A 13117-nucleotide genomic window follows, 5' to 3' on the forward strand; every position below is an offset into this window, starting at 1 on the left:
CTCGTGCTCCCAAAGTGCTAGGATTATAGGCGTGAGCCACTGTGACCAGACTGTTCAATTAAATTTAAAACACTCTTCATTGTGCTTTTACAGTTCTCAACCACCACCAGAGGGTCCTTATTGTCTTATCCCCAAAATTGAAACTGTTAACCAGGCATCTAATGCTCTATAATCTGGACTCAGTCTACTTTTCCAAATATGTCTCCCAAGGCTCCCTGGAACTCAGTAAGTAATTATTGAGCAAATATGGAATGACTGATCAACAGCTCCTAGGAGTTACAGAAACTGCAGTTGGATAAATCATTAGACATTTTAGGGTCAAGTTTATGAAACAGATGCAAGCTAACATTAAGGCCCCAGTATTGGGAGCTAGTGGTGAGTGTTACAGACCCTAGGCGAGAATAGTAAGAAATGAGATCCCAAGAACAGTCATCCCCGCAGGATCATATTCTGGCTTCCGCAAGATTCAGGGACCCAAAGCTTGCTGGAGAATTGCCTGCAGCTGCTGCTAGTCCACCAGGAAAGGGTGTGAGCAGCTGGGCCTCACAACAGGGGCCTTCCTGTAGAGCTCCCTACCTGAGCTCAGGCAAGCTCCTGCATGTGAGAGTTTGAGGGCCATGAAATCCTAGCCGTTACTAAGGGTCAGAATTTAGTATACTGGTAATAGCCCTTAAGAAAAGCTTCGGGCAGAGACTGGCTTTTAAAGCAGCATAATTCCAACAGGCGTTATTCTGAGCGTATCTTTGTGGGAAACGATTTTGTTTTTAACATGCCTACCGGAGGGCTCATAACCTAACAGGGCTGGGAGAAACTTCAAGAACCATCTCATCCATTCCCCTGTCTTTAGCTAGAAAACCCTTAAATTTTTTTTTCAGAAAGCTACCCATGTATCCCCAGCCTTTTGGTAACTCCATTTGTTCATCAATCCTGATTTCAGGGAGCTATTTCTGATATTTAACTAAACTTCTTTGGCTAACTCTCTTTTTTCATCTCGTGCTTCTCAACTTTAAATGGCCCTTGTGCCTACTGCTTGCTTATTGACACGAAGTTGATATTACAATCACTGTTATTGTTTTATCCTTATGGTTATTATTAGAACTGATAGCACATTAAGAGGTGTACAAAGATATATAAGCAAATATATGTTTAGATCAGTCTTACAACTTTTAAAAATCCAGGACTGTTTGGATGTTTTTTTTTTGAGATGGAGTCTCGCTCTGTTGCCCAGGCTGGAGTGCAGTGGCACGATCTCAGCTCACTGCAAGCTCCGCCTCCTGGGTTCACGCCATTCTCCTGCCTCAGCCTCCCGAGTAGCTGGGACTACAGGTGCCCACCACCACGCCTGGCTAATTTTGTTTTTGTATTTTTAGTAGAGACGGGGTTTCACTGTGTTAACCAGGATGGTCTCGATCTCCTGACCTCGTGACCAGGTAATCCACCTGCCTCGGCCTCCCAAAGTGCTGGGATTACAGGCATGAGCCACTGCACCCAGCCAATTTTTGTATTTTTAATGCAGACAGGGTTTCACCATGTTGGCCAGGCTGGTCTCAAACTCCTGACCTCAAGTGATCTGCCCACGTCGGCCTCCCAAAGTGCTAGGATTACAGGCGTGAGCCACCACACCTGGTCTGTTTGTATGTTTTTAACTCAGAAATGGGGACGTGAGCAGATACGAGTAGCAGAGTAGCAGGATTGTTTTCTATATCTTGGACTGTGGCCCACTCCTCAACAGCCATCACTCATCTTGCACCCAGCCTGGGAAGAAAACATATAATCGATAAATGTCTTTTAAACAAGCAAAAGGGGAGCAGGAAGATGATGGTGGATGCTATGAGGGTAGAAACCATGGGGGCCTGGGGACTGCATGAAAATCTGCCTCAACGTCATGTGAGAACTGGAAGAAAATATTTGTCAGAAATGAATTGTAACAATACCTACCCTACTCTTCCCTCAAAGTGTCCCAGCTAAAAGCAGAAATGAAAAACAAAGAGATGTACCCTATAAGGAAAGACATTCAAAGGCCTGGGGCTTACCTGATCTTGTTCTGTTTACCTTTTTTAAAAAATTCATAAAACATTTAAAAAAATGTATCCATGTTGCAAAATGTACACTTAGTGCATTACTTCCAACAGCTGCATGTTGTTCCATGGCATCCATTACCTCGTACTTACCCATTGTGCTGGTGATGTATATGCTAAGGTTGCCTTCAATATCTGGCTAGCTCAAGCACTGCTGTGATGAACACCTCAACTGTGGTCACTTATGGACTTGTGCAAGAGCTTCTTAGGGGTGCACATTCCCAGGAGTGGAACTGCTGGGTCATCGGGAAAAATACATTCTACTACATTCTATATTTCATTAAGTATTGTTAGTTAATGCTCCAAAATGATTGTACCAGGACTTAACTCCCAATAATAAAGCAGGAGGATTCAAATTTCTTCCTATCCTAGGCAACACTTGATATTACTCAACTTTCACATCTTTGCCTATTTAATAGATGTAAGTAAGTGTTTTGGTGTTTTAATGTACAGTTATCTGATTATAAGTGAGGTTGGATATCTCTTCATCTATTTGTTAGTCTCTCAAGGTTCCCTTCTGTAAATCTGCCTGTTCATATCCTTTGGCTATTTTTCTATTGCATTTCTTTGTTTTCTCAGTTATTTGTAGGAATTCTTAATACTGTATATTCTAGATATTAATCTTTTGTTGGCTTCAGACTTTGAAAATACTTTCCAATCTATCAACTTTCTCTAAACTTGTCTATGATGTTTTTTTGTTGAACAGAACAGTTTAAAATTTTGATGTCATCAAGTTCATCTTTTTTTGATTTTATAGTTTATGCTTTGAGTCTTGTTTAAATGCTTTTCTTCTTTTTTCTACCCTAAGATTACAAAGCTATTCTACTATTTTTAATTTCTATTAGTTTTACCTTTTACTTTTAGGTTTTTTTTTTTTGTGGTTGTTGTTAATGTTAATGTAGAGCTCACATTTGCGTATGGTATGAGATAGTGGTTTAATTTTATATTTTTCTCATGGTGAACCAATTTCCCCAACATTATCTATGAAACTAAATCTCTGTGTTAGATTGGATTATTGTTCCCAATCTTTCTTGTGCTCCTGGCTCTACAATTATACACCTGTGCCCCTTGGCATGAAGTTTTGCACTACCTTCCACTATTGATGTTCAACTTGGCCATATGACTTGTTTGGCCAATGGAATGTTGGTGGATATGATGAGAGGAGAGGTGTTAAATGTATTTGAATGATTTGGCTTGACCTCTTGAGCTTCTGGCAGTGCCAGAAGGAGACATGTGGTGAAGACTTGAACCTGACCTGCGTCCTGGAGCCAAGTCCAGCTGAATTCAGCTGAACCCAGCCAAGTCTTAAGGAGCCCAGATGAGATGAGCTGAATCTCAGTTCATATATAGACCCGTAAGGGAGAAAAATAAATGACTACCATAAGCCACTGATAAGTTGGGATTATCTGTTATATAATATTATTATTGCAGCAAGCAATAGCTGACTAACTCAACATGATTTCCTCATGGATTTGTGGTGTTACCATGATCACATATCAGATTCTCTTACGTAAATGAGTTGTTTCTGAGTTCTCTATTCTGTTTCATGGTTCTGTATGTCTGCTACTATCAAAAATGACCAACTTATAAAGAAATTTAGTCTTCCGTGTGCATTTTAGAATATGTTTAAATTCCCCAAATCTTGCTACAAGTTTGGTTTGCATTGAATTTATAAACACATTTAGAGATAACTGAGATCTTAATAATGTTACATCATCTTATCCATAAACATTATATATACCTTTATTTGGGTTTCCTTTGAATTCCTTCAATAAATTTAAATATGTTAATTCCTGGATACTTTATAGTTTTGTTGCTTTTATAAATAGTATCTTATTTTCTAGTTTGTTAGTGTAAGTGTGAATGAATACTTTCAGTTTCCATGAACTGATTTTTTTTCTTTTTTTTTTTTTGCAACCAAGTCTCACTTTGTTGCCGAGCCTGGAGTGCAGTGGCGTGATCTCGGCTCACTGCAACCTCCACCTCTGATCCTTCAAGTGATTCTCATGCCTCAGCCTCCTGAGTAGCTGGGACTCAGGCATGCACAACCACACCGGGCTAATTTTTGTATTTTTAGTAGACAAAGGGTTTTTCAGCATGTTGGCCAGGCTGGCCTCTAACTCCTGACCTCAGATGATCCACCTGCCTTAGCCTCCCAAAGTGTTGCCACCATGCAGGGCCATGAATTGATTTTCTATTTGGGAATCTTGCTATATCAGTTGGGATTAGATTTGGCTATAAGTAATGCAAACACACAAACACAAACTAAAATAAAAGTGTCGTGATGAGACAGAAGTTTATTCAAGAAATTCAAGAAGATTGGTGAGTAGATACCTCAGGGCTGGTACTGCTATAGCAGGTGTCTTCTGTCTTGTTGCTCTGCCATGTGTGGCTTCCCTATCCAAGGTCAGCTTATGATCTAAGATGACTGCTAACACTGCAGCCATTATGTCTGCATTCCAGATGACAGGAAAGAGGATGAAGGCACACTTTCTCCCTTTAAGGATGTATGCACTACTTCTGCTTACAACCCGTTGCCTGGGACATGACAATACTTAGCTGCAAGGGAGGCTGGCAAATGTTTTTATTCTGGTTGGCCCTGTGCCCTGCTAAAAAACCTAGTATTATGGAAGAAGGGGAGAACAACATCTCTGTCACCTTGCTGAACGCTTATTATTTCTAATAGCTTGCTGTTTCTATTGGATGTTTTATGTGGTTGATCATATTACTGCAAACAATCCAAATTTTGTTTCCTTCCTTCTAATTCTTCTATTTAATTTCCTCCTCCTTTAAAAAATATCATTCTGTTAGCCAGAACTTTCAGCGTCATATTAAATAGTAGAGGCAACATTATCTTGATCTCAAACTTATGTGGAATGTGTTTAAAGTTAATCCATTAAGTAATGTACTTGCTGTACATTTTGGTCCTTTGTAAGATTAAGTAAATTTCCTTCTATTCCTAATCTTATAAAAGTTTTTATCATTAATAGTGATATACTCTCTCAAATGCTTTTTCTTAGTCTTTTGAGATGGATTATATTGATAGACTTTCTGATGTTAAATCATACTTGAATTTCTGGAGTAAATTCTACCTAATTTATTATGTTTTCATGATAGAGGACTAGATAGGTGGCTAGTCGGATAAGTGCATTCTAAAGACAGGGAAATACATTTTAAGGTTTCTTCTAGCTCACTGTAATAAGCATGTTGGATTTAGTTTGCTAGTATTTTACCTATAATTTTTGCGTCTATATTCATAAGTGAAATGGGCCTATTCTTTTCTTGATCTGTTCTTTTTTCAGATTGAGAATCTAATTTGGCTGTGTAGGTTTTAAAAAATTTTTTTCCCTCTACTTTCTCTTGCTCACAATGGCCTTTTTCTTCATTTGTTTTGTAATTTGGCTTGTGAGCTCATGTTTGCCTAGGCTTTACATGTAGAAATTCTATGAGGTCTGGGTGGAATCCTTTATCCTTGATGGAGGATTTGCTTTTGCTTCCTGATCTATGTGGGTAGTATATGTTCAAACCTGTTTAAAAGGAGCTTGGCTCACGCCTGTAATCCCAGCGCTTTGGGAGGCCAAGGCGGGTGGATCACGAGGTCAGAAGATCAAGACCATCCTGGCTAACACAGTGAAACCCCGTCTGTACTAAAAATACAAAAAAAATTAGCCAGGCCTGGTGGCAGGCACCTGTAGTCCCAGCTACTCGGGGGGCTGAGGCAGGAGAATGGCCTGAACCCGGGAGATGGAACTTGCAGTGAGCCGAGATCTCATCACTGCACTCCTGCCTGAGCGACAGAGCAAGACTGATCAGCTACAATCATAAATATATAAATAACAATAAAAAGGAAATCTTTTATTATGACATACTGTTTGTTTTTCAGATTTTAAAAAAGACATCCAACTCATAATCACAACAGATTAGAAAGTAGAGATAAGCAAGAGGAAAACGAGATAGAAATGAACCAAATTCTGCTTATCGCTGACAAACACACTTAAAGCCTCCCTACACGTTTCCTCAGGTTCCTGTTTTAATGTTGCCTGTGTGTACTTTTGAGCCTCTCAAATAGATTGTAAGCCATTTGAGACACCAGAAATCTCATATAATACTTTATCTTTTAAATAACTATCACAGCCTTAGCACATCACTATTACACTACTAGTACATCACTACTACATCACTAGTATACTACCAGCACATCACTAGTACATCTCGCTGTTTGGAAGAAAAATGACAATAACACTATAGTTGTTGAAATTAATACATTGAAATTTGCATTTTGAAATGTTCCTACATAGAAAAAATTCTGTATCTGTGTATTTTGAGATCATAAACTAGTAAGCTTCTCACATATTACAATTCATATACAACATCAATTACAGTGATTTTTTTTCAGGCATATATGATTTTTATTTGACTTGCCCATACTTCTTAGTGCTGTAGTTATGAGGTATGCTCATGTCATTTATAGAAGACTATTGGCCAGCTTCATCCTCTTTTTTAGGGATCACTCCTTCCCTGCAAAGCCTGTGTGCAAGCAGTGTAGAAGGGGAAGTGAGCACAAAAATGAGAGGTAGAAAATATAGGCCAGGCGCTGTGGCTTATGCCTGTAATCCCAGCACTTTGGGAGGCCGAGGCGGGCGGATCACAAGGTCAGCAGTTCGAGACCAGCCTGACCAACATGGTGAGACTCCATCTCTACTAAAAATACAAAAATTAGCTGGGCGTGGTGGCACGTGCCTGTAATCCCAGCTACTCAGGAGACTGAGGCAGGAGAACCACTTGAACCTGGGAGGCAGAGGTTGCAGTGAGCCGAGATCGTGCCACTGCACTACAGCCTGGGTGACAGAGCGAGACTCCGTCTCAAAAAAAAAAAAAAAAAAAAGGAGAAAGGAAATAGAAATAGATACATATAAGAAAGGAAGAGGAGGAAAGGAAGAAATAAACAGGGGTTCTCAAATTTTCAAAACGAAGGAATAAACAAGGGTTCTCAAATCAAATATTTATTTTAGTATTTTAATATTTTAAAATGTTAATATTTATTCAAGTCACCTGGGATATTTGTTTAAAGAGCAGATGTCCAGGTAGAGCCTACAGAGATGATAATAGGTTTCAGCAGATCCAGGAATTTGGGTATGTCTTCCCTTTAAGAAACACTGGAATAAGGAGTGCACAAAATTAGACGGCACATGGTAGGGCCTGGAGGCATGCCAGTAACAACTGACACAGGGGCAGCTTCTGCCACAAGATGCTAACCCTAGGTATTTACAGATCCTCTGAAAGATACTAGTGAATGTCTACTCAACTACATACTACGTACTACATTCTAGTGTACAAAGAAGATTCAAAATCTTCAGGGTTATTCATATGTAAAATAATACTCTGATCAATTATAGTCACCTGAGTCATGAAATGACCTCACAGTGGAGGAAATAAGAAAGGGGCTTCCAAAATGTATCATTAGCACATTCTTTTTTTTTTTTTGAGATGGAGTCTCCCTCTGTTGCCCAGGCTTGAGTGCGGTGGCACGATCTTGGCTCACTGCAACCTCCGCCTCCTGGGTTCAAGCGATTCTCCTACCTCAGCCTCCCGGAGTAGCTGGGACTACAGGTGTGCGCCACCAGGCCCAGCTAATTTTTTTTCTTTTTGTATTTTTAGTAGAGACGAGGGTTCACCATGTTGGCCAGGCTGGTCTCGAACCCTTGATCTCAGGTGATCTGCCCGCCTCGGCCTCCCAAAGTGTTGGGATTACAGCCATGAGCCACTGGACCCAGCCAGCACATTCTTAAATGTAGTTCAATAACCCACTTTGGAAAAGAAGTGAATTTTTCCCACACAAGGGATCTAATTTGCTTCACTTACCACAGGGTGACCTGGCTAAGGGAACACTGTCCACTTTTTGCAAATCATGTCTTGGGATGAGGACACTGGCCTTCCTGCACTGTGGAATTCCAAAGGAGTTTCAACATACTGAGAGGCAACACATACACAAGCTGTGTGCTACAAGAAGTTTGTGGCACAGCTCATTTTTGTAAGTGGACTCAGGACTACTGAAAGAAATCATGGAGTAGGGCTAAAATCAGAAAGGGAAGAGAAAAGAAGTGTCAGGCTGTATGTCTTAACAGGCCCAGGGGAAGGATCTGTATCCTAAAATGACAATAATCAAGGAAGGTCCCAATATGACCAAAGTAAACCTTTGTGTTCACTTAGTATCTCTCTTCTGAATTCCAGAACACTGTAGGTTTCAATTTCATATATATATTTGAAATATATACATATATATATATATATATATACACACACACACGCACGTAAAGATTTCACTCACTTCAAGACTCCAAAGCTAAATTATTCCTAGGTCTCTCCAGATGACTCCTTTGTGGAAAGGGGATGTCGGGTATTCTAAGTGAATTTGAATAGAGATACAATGTCTAATTTGCCTTTCCTTAGTTTCTTCACAGAAGCAATTGTCTTTTAAGTCTCAAACAACGTGCAGAAATGCACCTGTGGGGAAGAAGGTGGGTTCTTGCCAGTATATTTGCTTTAGTGAACATCTCCATTCAGGTTTATTGGTGGTTACAGTTACAGTACTTTCAAGTACAAGGGTGTGGAAAGGGTTAAGGTCTGTAAAATGATTGCTGGACAGTAGCCAAGAAACAGAAAAGCCATAGCTCCTGGGAATCAGCAGGGAGGAGAAGATCTAGTAGTGGGTGCTGCGGAGCACGGCCGTCAGGGTTCAAGGTGAGCCAGTGGGAGGAAGAGCGGTGCGGGAGGGAGGGTTGGAGGAAGCTGAGGTATCGACACGCATTTACAGCTTCGCTCATACCAGGTTAAGAAGTGCCTTTTCCAGAAACTCAGTAAAGAAACAGGACTATTCAGGAGCTGTTTCGACCTGCCCACGCCCTACCCTGACTTTCCCAGAAAACAGGCAAGTAAGCAAGGGGCAAATGTCACGGCCAAGCCTCCCGCTTACGGCTTCCAGCCTCCTCAGATCCCAGCACACAGCCCCGCCAGACTTCCCCCAGAGCGGTATCCAAGAGTGGGCACTGTGTGATCTGATTCACTCCAAATCTGGCTGTCCCCCGGGAGTGGGGTTTGGCCGCAGGGGCTCCCCGGCAGCGCCAGGCAGAGGCTGAGCAGCAGCAGCCGCCTGCACGCAGAGTAAGGAGCCAGCCTCTGCCGCCGCCTCCTCCTGCCGGATCAGAGTAGGCGGCACAGCCAGTCCCTATCACTGTCACGCAGCCAGCAGCGGGCCCCCGCCCCCCCGCGCGGCCCCGGCCCTCACACTGTTATTTGCGTGACTGACCCGAGCCGCGCGGGAGGGGAGGGCGGGCCCGGAGAGGCGCTGGTGGAGAGGGGGAGGCCGGGCCCGCCCGCTCCTTCCCTTCTGGCCGGCTGCGGAAGCCCTCTCCTTCCCATTGGCCACACGCTCACGTCCATCACTCCCGCGAGGCGCTCGGATTGGCAGAAGGCGCACTTCTGGAGCGAGGAGTGCCGAGTGCCTCCGCGGGTCTCCGGCGCCTCCTCCTTCCCTCCACCCCACACTTGAACGTCCACCCACCTCTCCCCACCCCCCACTCCACTGCCCCCGCCCCGCTCGCGGCAGTGTCCTTAGAAGACTCATTGGGCCAGGGGTGCAGCCAGCCGCTTAATGAGCCGCGCCGCCATAGGCCGAGGCCCACGCCCGTCGCAACGACGGGCCTCGCCATTGGGTAGCTCCGCTCCGCCCCCTCAGCTCCTCACCCTCCCGTCGCCGCCTCCCAGCCCAGCTCTCCGTCGGCCCCCTTACCCCGCCCTTCCCCGCCGCATCTCCCCTGTCCAGCTGGGCGGGGATTGCTGTACGACTCTGTAAAGTCTGTGAGTCACTGCACAACCCATCAATCCAATTAAATGTCTTGAGCGAGCCGAGCAGGCGGTGCTGCCGCCCGCCGCCGCTCGCCCCGCCGCGGCCGCCCCTGCTCCTGCTTGCAGCGCCTCTCTGATCCATGGCTGGCTGTCTGTACTTGTTACGGTGTAACATCCTCCTCCTCCTTCTCCTCCTCCTCCTCCTCCTCCTCGGGAGCCGCTGCAACTTCCCCTCAGCCAGCCTTCTCCTCTGCCTGGGGACTGCAAAGGCATGGGATAGACCCAGAACCGCTTCCCTCTGTCTCCCCTCCAGCCCTCGCTCAATTTTCCCCCCTTTAAATTAAAGTCTGTTCCTCGCTCCTCGTCGTTTTAGAGATTTATTGGTCGGTCTATTATTTCCCCGATTTTATTTTCCCTCTCTGGGGCAGAGATCGTAGGGCCGGTGGGTTTATTTTAGGGAGGGGGCGCTCCATCACCCCACCCCTCCGTTTCTCCTTCTCCCTTTTCGGCCGTGACTTGATTTCCCCGCTCCTCTGCGCTCCCACCCCTCGAACTCACCGTCCTGTACTCGAGTGACGCACAGACACCCCCCGCCCACAGCCCAGACGTCCCCTCCCTCGCTGCCACCCCGACCCGTCTCGGAGCTGGACCGGGTGCCGACTTCTTCGCAGAAGGGTGAGTGCTGTGCTGGGTTGGGTGGGGAGGATCTGAAAAGATGTGGTGGCCGGTCCACTGTTGGGGAGGGCAGGGATCAGGTTGTGGGCTGCAGGTTCCCGGTCCGGCGTGGATTTAAGGTGGCGACTCCCTCCTTTCCTCCCTCCCTTGCTCCCGCTTCCCCCGCCCCTCAGCTCCTTATTCACCAGCCTTGCTGTATATCTAGGTATTGCCAGACTTCCACCATCGGGGCATTATAACGCTTATAAAACATTTGGTAATGGCATGCTTTCTGTCTTTAGGATGCTTAGAGGGCAGTAATAGCCACCAATCTGATCTAATAGATTCTATCACCTGCAAAAAGTGTAAAAGGGACGATGGGTACGTTTTCTTCCAATTCAAAGTTAAACTTTTATTCAATAAAGGCAAGGCAGAAAGGTATTTTTAATTTGAATGCGTGACGATAGAGCGGCGATAAAGCAGAGAAAGACAGATTGTCTAGTGGCATTGCTTAGTGTTTTTATTTGAAAATAGTTTTATGGGTTCCCTACTGAAAAAATATCAAGTCCGTATCAAAGGTTATGAAGTCTTTGAACCTGTTGGAGGAAAGCAAGGTAAGGTGGAAATCCAGCTTGACACTTCATCTTTAGTTCATCTCTGTTCCAGGGAGGCATTACAACACAGAGTTTTAAATTTCTCAGTCACTGGACACAATGGAGCATGTTAAGGATATGAGATAAATATGGATTATTTCTCTTTTGATATCCGTCTTTTGTGTACTTGATTGCTTGTGCAGCGATGTCATACTACAGAATTTTGTAAAATTTTAATTTGGTTTCTTGGTTGTCCATAGCTCAGAAGTACAAATACCTGTCCACATATGCTTTATGAGGATGTTGCCATATGCATCTTTCATATTTTGTTTGAAGTAAAAGTAAAAATTATGAGAAATAGTTGCTCAGAGTTGGCTTCTGAGGTTGCTTTTTAGAATTCAGCTGTTTTAAAATGGTATCACTCTTTTTGAGTCAAGTTCTGGGCTAGTTGTCCACAAGATTCAAATGAGGCCAAACCAAACATGTTTTGAAATATTAAAGTACAGGAAAGGCCTCTTAATAGTTCATTCTCTCCTTCTCTTTCAGAGTAACCAGAATAAGTTGTTACTAAATTTAATTTTAAAGAATAGACTGTTCCTGTACTGAAATCTGCCAAGTTGCTACAGAAAGATTTCTTTTTAAAGAGCAGAAATGTGTTTATGATCAGCCCAAAGTAGTAAAGATGAAAAGTGACTTAAATGTAAATGCTGTCTTAAAGAAATGCTTGTCATAAGCCCCAAAACCTTCCAGAGTGTTTCAGGAAGACTTCTACAAAGGCTTTTTGAGTTGTTTAGTAAATTTTATCATGTGACCTTTTTTATGAGTGTAAGACTGAATTATTGAAAGACTTCATATAGCACAAGGGAGCCATGCTGCCAGAGTTTGAATCTTATCACCATCCCTCACTGGCTGTGTGACCTTGGGGACGTTTCTAACCTGGCTTTTGTGGTTTTGTCCTGTAGATGGAAAGAATGACTTCTCAAGGGGTTGTTGTAAGGTTGCATGAGAGTACATGTCACAGAGCACTCCAGGTTAGCTACCCCATCATCACCAGCAGTCTTAGAGAGGTGTCTAGTGTAGTGGTTAAGAGTAAGACCTCACGCTGGTTCATGCCTGTAATCCCAGCACTTTGGGAGGCTGAGGTGGGAGGATGGCTTGAGCTCAGGAATTTGAGACCAACCTGGTCAAGATGGTGAGATCCGGTCTCTACAAAATAATTAAAAAAAAAAAGAGTGGGGCTTCCAGAACCAGATTCCGTAAGTTTAAACCCCAGCTTTTCCTCATTATTTTTGTGATTTTGACCAAGTTAGCCTCAGTTTCCTTATCTGTAAAATGGAAATAATAGCACCTACTTCATAGGGTTATTGTGATTGCACAGAATGAGTTAATATGCGAAGATCTTGAGTAGTCTTTGGTGCATTTTTGCAAGTTTAACTCTTATGTGCTTTGCATATCTTGAAATATGAATATGTTTTTTAGACAATTTTTTGTAAAGATAAAATTATTATCAATAAAATAATCAAAATTTTTATCAATATGCCTGTTTTATGGGATTTATACTTTTAATCTAGAGTTTGTATGACCCTTTAAGAAATAGAACTACTGGACCAGCCACAGTGGCTCATGCCTGTAATCCTAGCACTTAGGGAGGCTGAGGTGGACTTTGAGCCCAGGACTTTGAGACCAGCCTGGGCAACACAGCAAAACCCCATCTCTACAAAAAATACAAAAATCAGCTGAATGTGGTGGCACATGATTGTAGTCCCAGCTACTGAGCCCTGGAGGTGGAGGCTGCAGTGAGCCGTGATTACGCCACTGCATGCGCTCCAGCTTGGGCGACAGAGACCCTTTTTTTCTTTCTTTTTCTTTCTTTCTTTTTTTTTTTTTTTTTTGTTTGAGACAGAGTCTCACTCTGTCACCCAGGCTGGAGTGCAGTGGCGCAATCTT

At 43.4% G+C, this 13117-nt stretch overlaps 1 protein-coding gene across 1 annotated transcript in view; it reads left to right on the plus strand.

Annotated features, from left to right (window-relative positions):
* The first annotated feature begins 9720 nt into the window (after nt 1-9720).
* SERTAD2 (SERTA domain containing 2) overlaps nt 9721-13117 on the plus strand; it is a 119595-nt gene continuing 116198 nt past the window's right edge. The window contains exon 1 of the mRNA XM_058428670.1: nt 9721-10598. The gene's annotated coding sequence lies outside the window, so the exon portion shown is untranslated. The remainder of the gene's footprint in view (nt 10599-13117) is intronic.

The sequence above is a fragment of the Hylobates moloch genome, unplaced genomic scaffold (assembly GCF_009828535.3).
Source record: "Hylobates moloch isolate HMO894 unplaced genomic scaffold, HMol_V3 SCAFFOLD_15, whole genome shotgun sequence".
Classification (NCBI taxonomy): Eukaryota; Metazoa; Chordata; class Mammalia; order Primates; family Hylobatidae; genus Hylobates; species Hylobates moloch.